This window comes from Chiloscyllium plagiosum, chromosome 3, assembly GCF_004010195.1.
Source record: "Chiloscyllium plagiosum isolate BGI_BamShark_2017 chromosome 3, ASM401019v2, whole genome shotgun sequence".
Lineage (NCBI taxonomy): Eukaryota > Metazoa > Chordata > Chondrichthyes > Orectolobiformes > Hemiscylliidae > Chiloscyllium > Chiloscyllium plagiosum.
The window spans coordinates 93,256,357-93,267,479 of NC_057712.1; the positions used below are offsets into that span (position 1 = coordinate 93,256,357).

Genomic DNA, 11,123 nt, shown 5'->3' on the forward strand with positions numbered 1-11,123 from the left:
CTCAGCACCACCCTCATGACCTGTCCTACTTGCCTATCTTCCTTTCCACCTATCTACTTCACCCTCCTCTCTGACCTATCAACTTCATCCCCACCCCATTCACCCATTGTACTCTTTGCTACCTTCCCCCACCCTCCCGTCTGACCTATCACTTCCATCCCCACTCCCATTCACCTAATGTACTCTAAACTACTTTCTCCCCGCCCTCACCCCCTCTCAGTTATCTCTCCACTCTGCAGACATCCTGCCTCTATTCCTGATGAAGGGCTTTTGTCCAAAACATCAATTTTCCTGCTCCTCAGATGCTGCCTGACGTGCTGTGCTTCTCCAGCATCACTATAATCTAGATAATGGATAGATATTCAAATTGGAGGATGTGACCAATAGTGTTTTACAAGGATCAGTTAGGGTCTCATTATTTCATATTATTTATTAATAACTTGGATAATATAATAGAAAGTCACACATCCAAATTTGCTGATGGCACAAAGTCAAGTGGCATTGTAGATAATGTAGATGTTAGCATTAAATTACAAAGGGATGTTGATATACTAAGTGAATGGGCAAAACTGTGGCAGATGCAGTTCCATGCAAGCAAATTTAGGGTCATCCATTTTGGACTGAAAATGTAAAGATCAGGGTACTTTCTTGATGATTTGAAGTACAGTGGATATCTTAAGAGACTTGAAGGGTTCAGATGCATGGATCTTTAAAACGTCATGAACAGGTGCAGAAATTAATCCAGAAAGCTAATGGAGTGCTGGTCTTTATATCTCGAGGACTGGAGTACAAGGATGTAGAAGTTATGTTGCAGTTATATAAAACCCTGTTTATACCTTACTTGGAGAACTCTGAGCTGGAAATGTGTTGCTGGAAAAGCGCAGCAGGTCAGGCAGCATCCAGGGAACAGGAGAATCGACGTTTCGGGCATAAGCCCTTCTTCAGGGCATAAGTCCTGAAGAAGGGCTTATGCCCGAAACGTCGATTCTCCTGTTCCCTGGATGCTGCCTGACCTGCTGCGCTTTTCCAGCAACACATTTCCAGCTCTGATCTCCAGCATCTGCAGACCTCACTTTCTCCTTGGAGAACTCTGAGCAGACCTGGGGATCACACTTTAGGAAGGACATATTGACCTTGGAGAAAGTACTATGTAGGTTTACAAGAGTGATACCTGGACGTCACATGTTTATTTATGAAGACAGATTAGACAATTTAGTCCTGTTTTCTCTAGAATTTAGAAGGTTATGGGGGGGTCTGACCAAAGTATACAAGATATTAACAGGAAAAGACAGGGTAGATAAAGGTAAGCTATTTCCACTGATTGGGGATTCTAGAATTTGGGGACATAGTCTGAGAATTAGTGCTAGACTATTCAGGAGAGATGGTATGAATCATTCCTGCAGACAAAGGGTGGTGAATGCTTGGAACTCTCTTCCACAAATGGTAGTGAGTGGGGGATTATTTTAATTTTAATTTTAATTACCTGAGCTAGATAATGTTTTGTGATGCAAAGGTATTAAGAGGCAGGTAAATGGAGTTAGGCTACAGATCAGCCATGACCTCATTGATGATGGAACAGGTTCAAGGGGCTGAATGGCCTACACATATTCCTGTGTTCCTAAACATGCCAGCATAATGTAGCAAAGTACCAGTGCCAGTGCTCATTAGGTTACAATTTCTTAGGCATTGAAAGTGTCTCAAAATGTTGTTTCAATCAGCCTTAAGAAGTGACTGAATTGATTAAAAATATCAAATGTGTCTTCAAAGTTGTTGGGGGGAGGTGGGTGAGCAGCAGAACTGGCACAACGTGTTAGAGTTCCCTACACCTGCTACACCACAGTGGTGAATGCCAGGTGCAAATAGGTATTTGCCTACTCCTGCACCTATTGTCTATTGTCTATTGTCTATTATCCACATGAGAAAAAATTGGCACATTTTGTCTGATAGGAAATTTGTTGTGCAAGCAGCATTGGCAAGAATCATGGGTCAGGACCATACAGAGGTCCTAGTCCAGCTGACTCCATGGAAATTATCCAAGAAATCGAAACTGTGCAACTAACTAGTTATTGAAACCCCACAAGAAAGTCTCCAAATCAGAGTTGGAGTTGGAGTTTTCAGATGGCTCTGATTCACTAACTTTAATACTTAGTCAGGAAACATTAGAAAGATTGAAACCTGCTCCAAATTCTGGCTAACTGTAAAACTGCACACCCCCATCCAATTCACCACTGATATCCAACACCCCTCCTCCTCCAAAACCCACAACAGACATTGACCCCAAGCCCAGATCAACCCTCAAATTCCTCTAACCAATCCATATTGGGGGATTTAGGATAATAAATATATTGAGGGGATGGATATTTCTAAGCACATTTTGACCTGTTTCAGATTAGCACTAATGAGGCATGAGATGAATTTGCTTACCTTTTTTTTGAGCACAGGTGTTTTGGGGTGAAATGCTCTTTTACAGTAATATTCAATGAAAGCTGGACTCGACAATATGGAATTCATCCAGACTATGAGTTTTGCCAGATCTCACATGAGTAACTGCTTGGCTTCCCCTATGGGGAAACTGACAACCTTCATTGAGACCCAGATTCAACAGACCAATCAGTGGTTGTTAAACAGGTGCTGAGCCCTTCATACTGTATTCATGTATGTTGGATGGTCTTAATTCCATCACCGGGTTAGCTATGTGCGATCCCGGAGGATAAGTAGCAAAGTGACAACTCCATTGTTAGGAAGGCGTACAGTGGTAATTCCTCTTGGGAGGAGGGGGAGACAGCCAACGTGCATGATTTCTCAAATGTGAGATTTGTTTAAGCCATGATGTCTGTTGGTATCTGGTTTGAATGAGGAACTTTTAAGTTCCCTCACACTTCTTTCCTTCACCCTTGCTTCAGATACAGGAGCTTCATCCTGATAACCTGCCTGCTCTGCTCCTTCTGATTTATCAGGAGCAGAGTGTGATTCTACCAGGACAGCTGTCGGCAAGGCCCCCCACCTTTTGCTGCACAAAGTTCTGCAACAGCAGATGACAATAATCCAGGAGCCCCACGAAGGTAATTATTGTGCAGCTCTGTTGGAGACGTTCAGGCAATGGAAACACATTCTCAATCATCACCCATGTTGATGCATTATCTAAGTTGATTAATTGAGAAAGATTCCATTACAGTTGCTTAATCCCCATTAACTGCTCCCATTAGCTTTTATTTGCTATTTGGTAGTGAAATGAGACACGTGAGAGAAAGAATGGTGTATTTTGAGAATTAAATCAGGATTAATTTAAATTAAATTGGTAAACAGAGAAATCTTCTGTTGCTGTTTTGCCATCGTCTTATCAGACTGTAGGGACTGTTCTCTTATTAGAGAGAAGCTACTGGTGGTGATTTAACCTGAGGGCTACCAGACCTCAGACAAGGGAAGAGGAGTCCTTCATGGTAATCTCAAACCAGGGATGGGAACTGAACCCATGCAGTTGGCATCACATCATTTTGTAAACCAATAATCCAGCCAACTGAGCTAAACTAATTCCCACAAGTTAGAGTAAGAAGTGTGTAAATGCTATGACCAATGAAAGGAATATTAGGAACAAATGACATTTTTCAAGATCGTAAGAAGTACTGAAATTTTGACATAGCATGCAAAAATGGTGTCTGGTAAACGTATGGGATTAGCTGGAGTTAACTAAGATAAAGTATTTCCACATCTCTCAGATTTAAGGCAATTGGCAGAAGTTCCAGAATCAGTAAGTTGTTACGATCTGAAATACACTTTCTGAAAGGTTGGTGAAACAGATTCAATAATAACTTGGACAGACACTTGAAAGGTAAAAGGTTGCAGGGATGTAAAGAAGAGGTCAAGGGAAGAGACCAATTGAATAGCTCTTTTCGAGTAACTGAACCAAGCCCCTTCTGTCCGTGTCTTTTTATGATTCTGTAAAATATAGAATATTTCACAAAAATAACCTATAAACCTAGCACAGAACATCATTATTTGATAAGTAACTAAATAACAGCTCTGCAGCTAATAGAAGAGTCAAATAAGGAAAGATGGGAGCAATTTTTAAAAAATATTAATGATGACAAAGAAAATAAAATTATTAGTAATGGATAATATCCAGTTCAATGTGATTGTGATTAGTGAAATATCTAAACAAATGAAAGGTTCAGCAGTACATTACATTGATACCTCAATAGATCAAAGCCATAGGAGAGAGATCAATATTTGATAAAGATGATGGACTCACAGAAAAGTTAAAGGTACAAAGGACCTGCTTCTTAATAATATGAACATCAAATTACTGCATCAGACTCAATACCATGTACAGGGTATAGTATTTAACATCACTGGAAATGATTATTAATGTTCTGCTGAAGGTTACAGCCCTGAAATGTCATAAGGTGTTTTTTGAAATATTGACTCAGTTGCCTTTTATCTCCAATATCTTCTGCTGGCATTTTCTGAATGTGATATATCAATACATTCTTCCCATAAAAACCATGAATAAAACTTTTAATGGTATGCATATTTATATTCACAAAATGTTTTAATAAGCTACAACCTATAACAAATGACATGACAGAGATGTATTCAGTATTTTATGATTTATCTGCTCCCCACATTTAACCCAATGAAAACAATAGCCTCGATCCTCCAAGAAATGGCAGCCATCATCAGAATGACATTGAGCTCATCTTTTTTTATATAGTAACAGGAGAAGGCCATTCAGTCCTTCAAGCCTGCTCTGCTATTCAATAGGATCGTGGTTGATCTGACATTCCTTACTTTCAATTACCTTCATTTTCCCTATAACCCTTGATTCCCCAACTAATCAAGAATCAAACTGAGCCTTAAATATAAAAAAAAGACCCTGCCGGTACATCTCTCTGTCGCAAAAAACTTAAAAGGCTCTCAAACCTCTAAGAGAAAAAATTATCCTTCATTTCAATCTTAAATTGCTGCTTCTTTATTCTGAGATTAGGCCCTCTTGTCCTAGACTCTCTCATGAGAGAAACATCCTCTTAGTATCTAGCCTATCAGACCCTTGAGGAATCTTACATATTTCAATGAGAACACATCTGACTCTTTTAAATTCTAGCGAGTAGAATCCCAACCTGTTTAGCCTTTGCTTAAAGGACATTCCCTCCATACCAGGGATCATCCTAGAGAACTTTCTCTGAACTACCTCTACTGAAATGATAGCTTTCCTCAAGTAAGGGGTCCAAAAGGGCTCACAGCACTCCACATACGGTCTCACCAGCACTTAGTACATTTGCAGCAAGACTTCTCCACTCCAAGATCTGCGCAACGGGGGAAAAAATACACCCGATGCCACCCTCACCATGATGGTCACCTTTGTGTGTGGCTGCATCAAGTTGTGCATGGATCCCTGGTATGCAAGCACCAAGTGTCACTACGTGCTGAGGTTCTACCTGTCCCCGGTGTTGCGAAGGGTGGGTCTGGCCTCGCTGCCGCGGAACGCTCTGAGTAGTTGGACCGTTCCATATCAGCTGTCCTTTGTGGAGAAGTTTATAAAGAAAAACACCTTTGACCACAAGTCCATCAGGAAGTGGTCGACACGTAGTGTCCTTGAGACCCTTCGGGAAAAGGAGAGGGCAGATCCTATCGAGCGGTTCCCTGAGCAGACTGTCAAAGTCATTTGGCAGAATGCCTCATCACCAGAGCTTTCCAACAAGCACCAAGACATGGCTTGGCTGGTGGTGAGAAGGGCTCTGCCTGTGAGATCCTTTATGCACGCCCGGACTTTCTCCCACACCGCACGCTCGAAGCGGCTGCCGGGAGGACGAGACTGTCACACACCTCCTTCTGGAATGTGCCTACGCAGAAGAAGTCTGGAGAGGAATGCAGTTGTGTTTGTTGAGGTTTGTCCTGAGCAGCACCGTGACGCAAGACTCCATGCTCTACGGTCTGTTCCCCGGGATGCACACCGAGACGGACATCAACTGTGCCTGGAGGATCATCAACTCGGTGAAGGACACTCTCTGGGCGGTCCAAAACCTGTTGATCTTCCAGCTGAAGGAGTTGACCCCGACTGAGTGTTGCAGACTGGCACATTCCAAGGTCCAGGACTACGTGTTGAGGGACGCGCTGAAGCTTGGGGCAGCTGCTGCCAAGGCGCAGTGGGGAAAGAGCACCGTGTAACATCTGCCTGCCTAAGAAGAATAGGGGGCCCACCCAGTCATTTGGGCTCTGCTGATGCCTCAGCTAAATATATGGATATATGATTGATAAACGTACAGGCGAAAGTGAGGACTGCAGATGCTGGAGATCAGAGCTGAAAATGTGTTGCTGGAAAAGCGCAGCAGGTCAGGCAGCATCCAAAGAGCAGGAGAATCGACGTTTCGGGCATTCCTGAAGAAGGGCTTATGCCCGAAACGTCGATTCTCCTGTTCCTTGGATGCTGCCTGACCTGCTGCGCTTTTCCAGCAACACATTTTCAGCTCTGATAAACATACAGACCTGTATATACAAATGATAAATTTTGATCTCTTTATGCAAAGAAATGGAATGTTTACGTGTGTATGGCATGACCAACTGTATAGATCATCAAAATATTTATGAATAAAGTATATTTTTGAAATAAAACAAAAGACTTCTCCACTCTTATAGGGGTTGCCTTGAGGTTGGTATTGAGACCCTTGCTTTCCCTAATACATATATATGAATGATCTAGATGTTGGCATACAAGGAACAATTTCAAAGTTTGCAGATGGCACAAAACTTGGGATAATTGTGAACCGTGAGGAAGACAGTGTAGATTTTCAAAAGGACATTGACATGTTGGTGAAGTGAGCAGATAGGTGGGAGATGAACTTCATTGTAAAGAAGGGTGAGATAATGCACATTGATATATAAAATATAGAGATAGTCTAAAATAAAGGGTACTATTCCTAACTGTATTGGTAGTGTTCACTGGGTTGGGATAAAAACACAGGAGCAGGAGTAAGTCATTCAGCCTCTTAAACCTACTCTACTATTCTAGATCATCTACCTCCACACAACATTCCTGCGCTAACCCCATATCCTATGAGGTTGAACTTTGCCAATGCAAAAATAGCATCTCACTGTTAGGCCTCATTGAAAAGTATTGAATGGTGTATTGTGTTTATACTGATGTTATGGATGGAAACTAAATTCATGACAGAAGGTTAGGTCTTTTTCGTTTCCATGTAAATGTTATTTTGGTGGCATAAATCTTAATTTCTGTCAAAGAAACCTCTGGCACTGAAAATAACCATTTACAAGTGTGGAGCTTCATTCCTTTAGTTTTAATTATTGCTGAGATTATAAATAACTATTTTCTTTGTTTCTGTCACTTTTATCTCTTGCTGTTACTCCAACCTGTTTTACCATACCTGATTTAGCATTGAATTCTCTATTCAAACGTACACTTCCTGGTTCAGATTCTGCGCCGCTGATTAACAATTCTTTAAACTGATTGGATCAGGAGATGCATAATTGCTGTCCTGTTCACACAGATACCAGACATCTACAGATGCTGTTGTTTTCACGTCAATGTCCTGAACAAGAAGGACAGATTGCACCTGAATTGGAAGGGGACTAATATAGGGGCAGGGAGATTTACTAGAGCTACTCAGGAGGATTTAAACTGGTAAGGTGGCGGGGGTGGGTTCCAGGGAGATAGTGAGGGAAGAGATCAGTCTGAGACTGGTACAGTTGAGAAAAGAAGTGAGTCAGTTAGGGCAGGAAGGGACAAAGCAGAGAGCAAGGTAGAACTGATAAATTAAACTGCATTTATTTCAATACAAGAGGCCTAACAGGGAAGGCAGATGAACTCAAGGCATGGTTAGGAACATGGGACTGGGATATCAAAGCAATTACAGAAATGTGACTCAGGGATTGACACGACTAGCAGCTTAATGTTCCAGGATACAAATGCTACGGGAAGGACAGAAAGGGAGGCAAGAGAGGAGATGGGGTGGCATTTTTGATATAGGACACATTACAGCATTACATCCAGAGAAGTTATTTGGCTGGAACTGAGAAATAAGAAAGGGATGATCACCTTGTTAGCATTGTATTGTAGACCCCCTAATAGTCAGCAGAAAATTGAGAAACAAATTTGTAAGTAGATCTCGGTTTTCTGTCAGAATAATGGGGTGGTTATCATAGGGGATTTTAACTTTTCAAATGTAGGCTGTGACTGCCATAGCGTTAAGGGTTTAGATGGAGAGGAATTTGTTAAGTGTGTACAAGAAGATTTTCTGATTCAGTATGTAAATGTACCTACTAGAGAAGGTGCAAAACTAGACCTACTCTTGGGAAATAAGGCAGGACAGGTGATTGAGGTGTCAGTGGGGGAGCACTTTGGGGCCACCGACCATTATTCTATTAGTTTTTAAATAGTGATGGAAAACAATAGACTAGATCTAAAAGTTGAAATTCAAAATTGGAGGAAGGCTAATTTTGACGGTATTAGGCAAGAACTTTCAAAAGCTGATTGGGAGCAGATGTTCGCAGCTAAGGGTAGAAAATGGGAAGCCTTCAGAAATGAGATAACGAGAGTCTGGAGACAGTATATTCCTGTTAGGGTGAAAGGCAGGTAGGTATAGGAAATGCTGGATGACTAAAGAAATTGAGGATTTGGTTAAGTAAAAGAAGGAAACACATGTCAAGTATAGACAAGATAGATTAGATTCCCTATAGTGCCGAAACAGGCCCTTCGGCCGAACAAGTCCACATCGATCTGCTGAAGAGTAACCCACCCAGACCCTTACTAATGCACCTATCATCATGGGCAATTTAGCATGGCCAATTCACCTGACCTGCACATCTTTGAATTGTGCAAAGAAACTCACGCAGACATGGGGAGAATGTGCAAACTCCACGCAGACAGTCGCCCAAGACTGGACTTGAACTGGCGCTGTGAGGCAGCAGTGTTAACTACTGAGCCAGCGTGCTGCCCCAAGGATTGGGTGAATCCTTAGGAAGAGTATAAAGGCAGTAGGAGTATACTTAAGATGGAAATCGGGAGGGCAAGAAGGGGACATGAGATAGCTTTGACAAGTAGAGTTAAGGAGATTCCAAAGGGTTTTTACAAATACATTAAGGACAAAAGGGTAACTATGGAGTAAATAGGGCCCATCAAAGATCAGCAAGGTGGCCTTTGCGTGGAGCTACAGGAGATGGGGGAGATACTAAGTGAGTATTTTGCACCAGAGTTTATTATGTAAAATACATGGAAGATATAGAATGTAGGGAAATAGATGGTGACATCTTGAAAAATGTCCATATTACAGAGGAGAAAGTGCTGGATGTCTTGAAACACATAAAAGTAAATAAATACCCAGGTCCTGCTCGAGTGTACCCTCGAACTCTGTGGGAAGCTAGGGCAGTGATTGCTGGACCTCTTGCTGAGATATCGATAGTCACAGGTGAGGTACTGGAAGACTGGACGTTGACTAACGTGGTGCCACTATTTAGGAAAGGTGGTAACGACAAGCCAGAGAACAATAGACCAGTGAGTCTGACATCAGTGGTGGGCAAGTTGTTGGAGGAAATCCTGAGGGACAAGATGTACATGTATTTGAAAGGCAAGGACTGATTAGGGATAGTCAACATGGCTTTATGCGTGGGAAATCATGTCTCACCAACTTGATTGAGTTTTTTGGAGAAGTAACAAAGAGGATTGATGAGGGCAGCATGGTGGCCGTGATCTATATGGACTTTAGTAAGGCATTTGACAAGGTTCCCTGTGGGAGACTGGCTAGCAAGGTTAGATCTCATGGAATACACGGAGAACTCGCTAGTTTGATACAGAACTGGCTCAAAGGTAGAAGATAGATGGAGGGTTGTTTTTCAGACTGGAGGCCTGTGACCAGTGGAGTGCCACAAGGATCAGTGCTGGGTCCACTGTGCAACTCCTTTTGGGGGCCTGTGCATTGTTATTTGTCATTTATCTAAATGATTTGGATGTGAGCATAAGAGGTATTGTTAATAAGTTTGCAGATGACACCAAAACTGGAGGTGTATTGGACAGAGAAGAGGTTACCTCAGATTACAATGGGATCTTGATCAGATGGGCCAATGGGCTGAGGTGTGGTCGATGGAGTTTAATTTAGATAAATGTGAAATACTGCAAATCTTAGCAGGTGTTATACATTTGGTAAGGTCCTAGGGAGTGTTGCTGAACAAAGAGACATTGGAGTGCAGGTTCATAGCTCCATGAAAATAGAGTCACAGGTAGATAAGATAGTGAAGAAGGCATTTGTTATGCTTTCCTTTATTGGTCAGAGTACTGAGTACAGGAGTTGGGAGGTCATGTCGTGGCTGTACAGGACATTGGTTAGGCCACTTTTGGAATATTGCATGCAATTTTGGTTTCCTTCCTATCAGAATGATATTGTGAAACTTGAAAGAGTTCAGAAAAGATTTACAAGGGTTGGAGGATTTGAGCTATAGGGAAAGATTGAATAGGCTGGGGCTGTTTTCCTGGAGCATTGGAGGCTGAGGGGTGACCTTATCGAGATTTATAAAATCATGAGGGGCTTGGATAGGATAAATAGACAAAGTCTTTTCTCTGGGGTGGGAGAGTCCAGAACTAGAGGACATAGGTTTAGGGTGAGAGGGCAAAGATCTAAAAGAGATGTATGAGGCAACGTTTTCACGCAGAGGGTTATACATATATGGAATGAGCTGCCAGAGGAAGTGGTGGAGGCTAGTAAAATTGCAACAGTTAAAAGGCATCTGGACGGGTACATGAATAGGAAGGGTTTGGAGGGATATGGGCTGGGTGCTGGCAGGTGGGACTAGATTGGGTTGGGATATCTGGTCGGCATGAACGCGTTGGAATGAAGGGTCTGTTTCCGTTGTTGCTGTGCTGTATATGTCTGTGACTCTACGACAAAAACAAGCCATGCAAAATACTATAGAAAGTGTTTGAGCATCGATGACTGTATCGGCGCCGCCTCGTGCTCCCACGAGGAGGTTGAACAGTTCATCCACTTCACCAACACCTTCCACCCCGACCTCAAATTCACCTGGACAGTCTCAGATTCCTCCCTCCCCTTCCTCGACCTTTCTATTTCTATCTCAGGCGACCGAATCAACACGGACATCTACTACAAACCTACCGACTC

At 42.3% G+C, this 11,123-nt stretch overlaps 1 protein-coding gene across 1 annotated transcript in view; it reads left to right on the forward strand.

The window, feature by feature from the left end:
* The first annotated feature begins 2,919 nt into the window (after window positions 1-2,919).
* ahi1 (Abelson helper integration site 1) overlaps window positions 2,920-11,123 on the forward strand; it is a 279,823-nt gene continuing 271,619 nt past the window's right edge. Inside the window, exon 1 of the mRNA XM_043686158.1 lies at window positions 2,920-3,062. The gene's annotated coding sequence lies outside the window, so the exon portion shown is untranslated. The remainder of the gene's footprint in view (window positions 3,063-11,123) is intronic.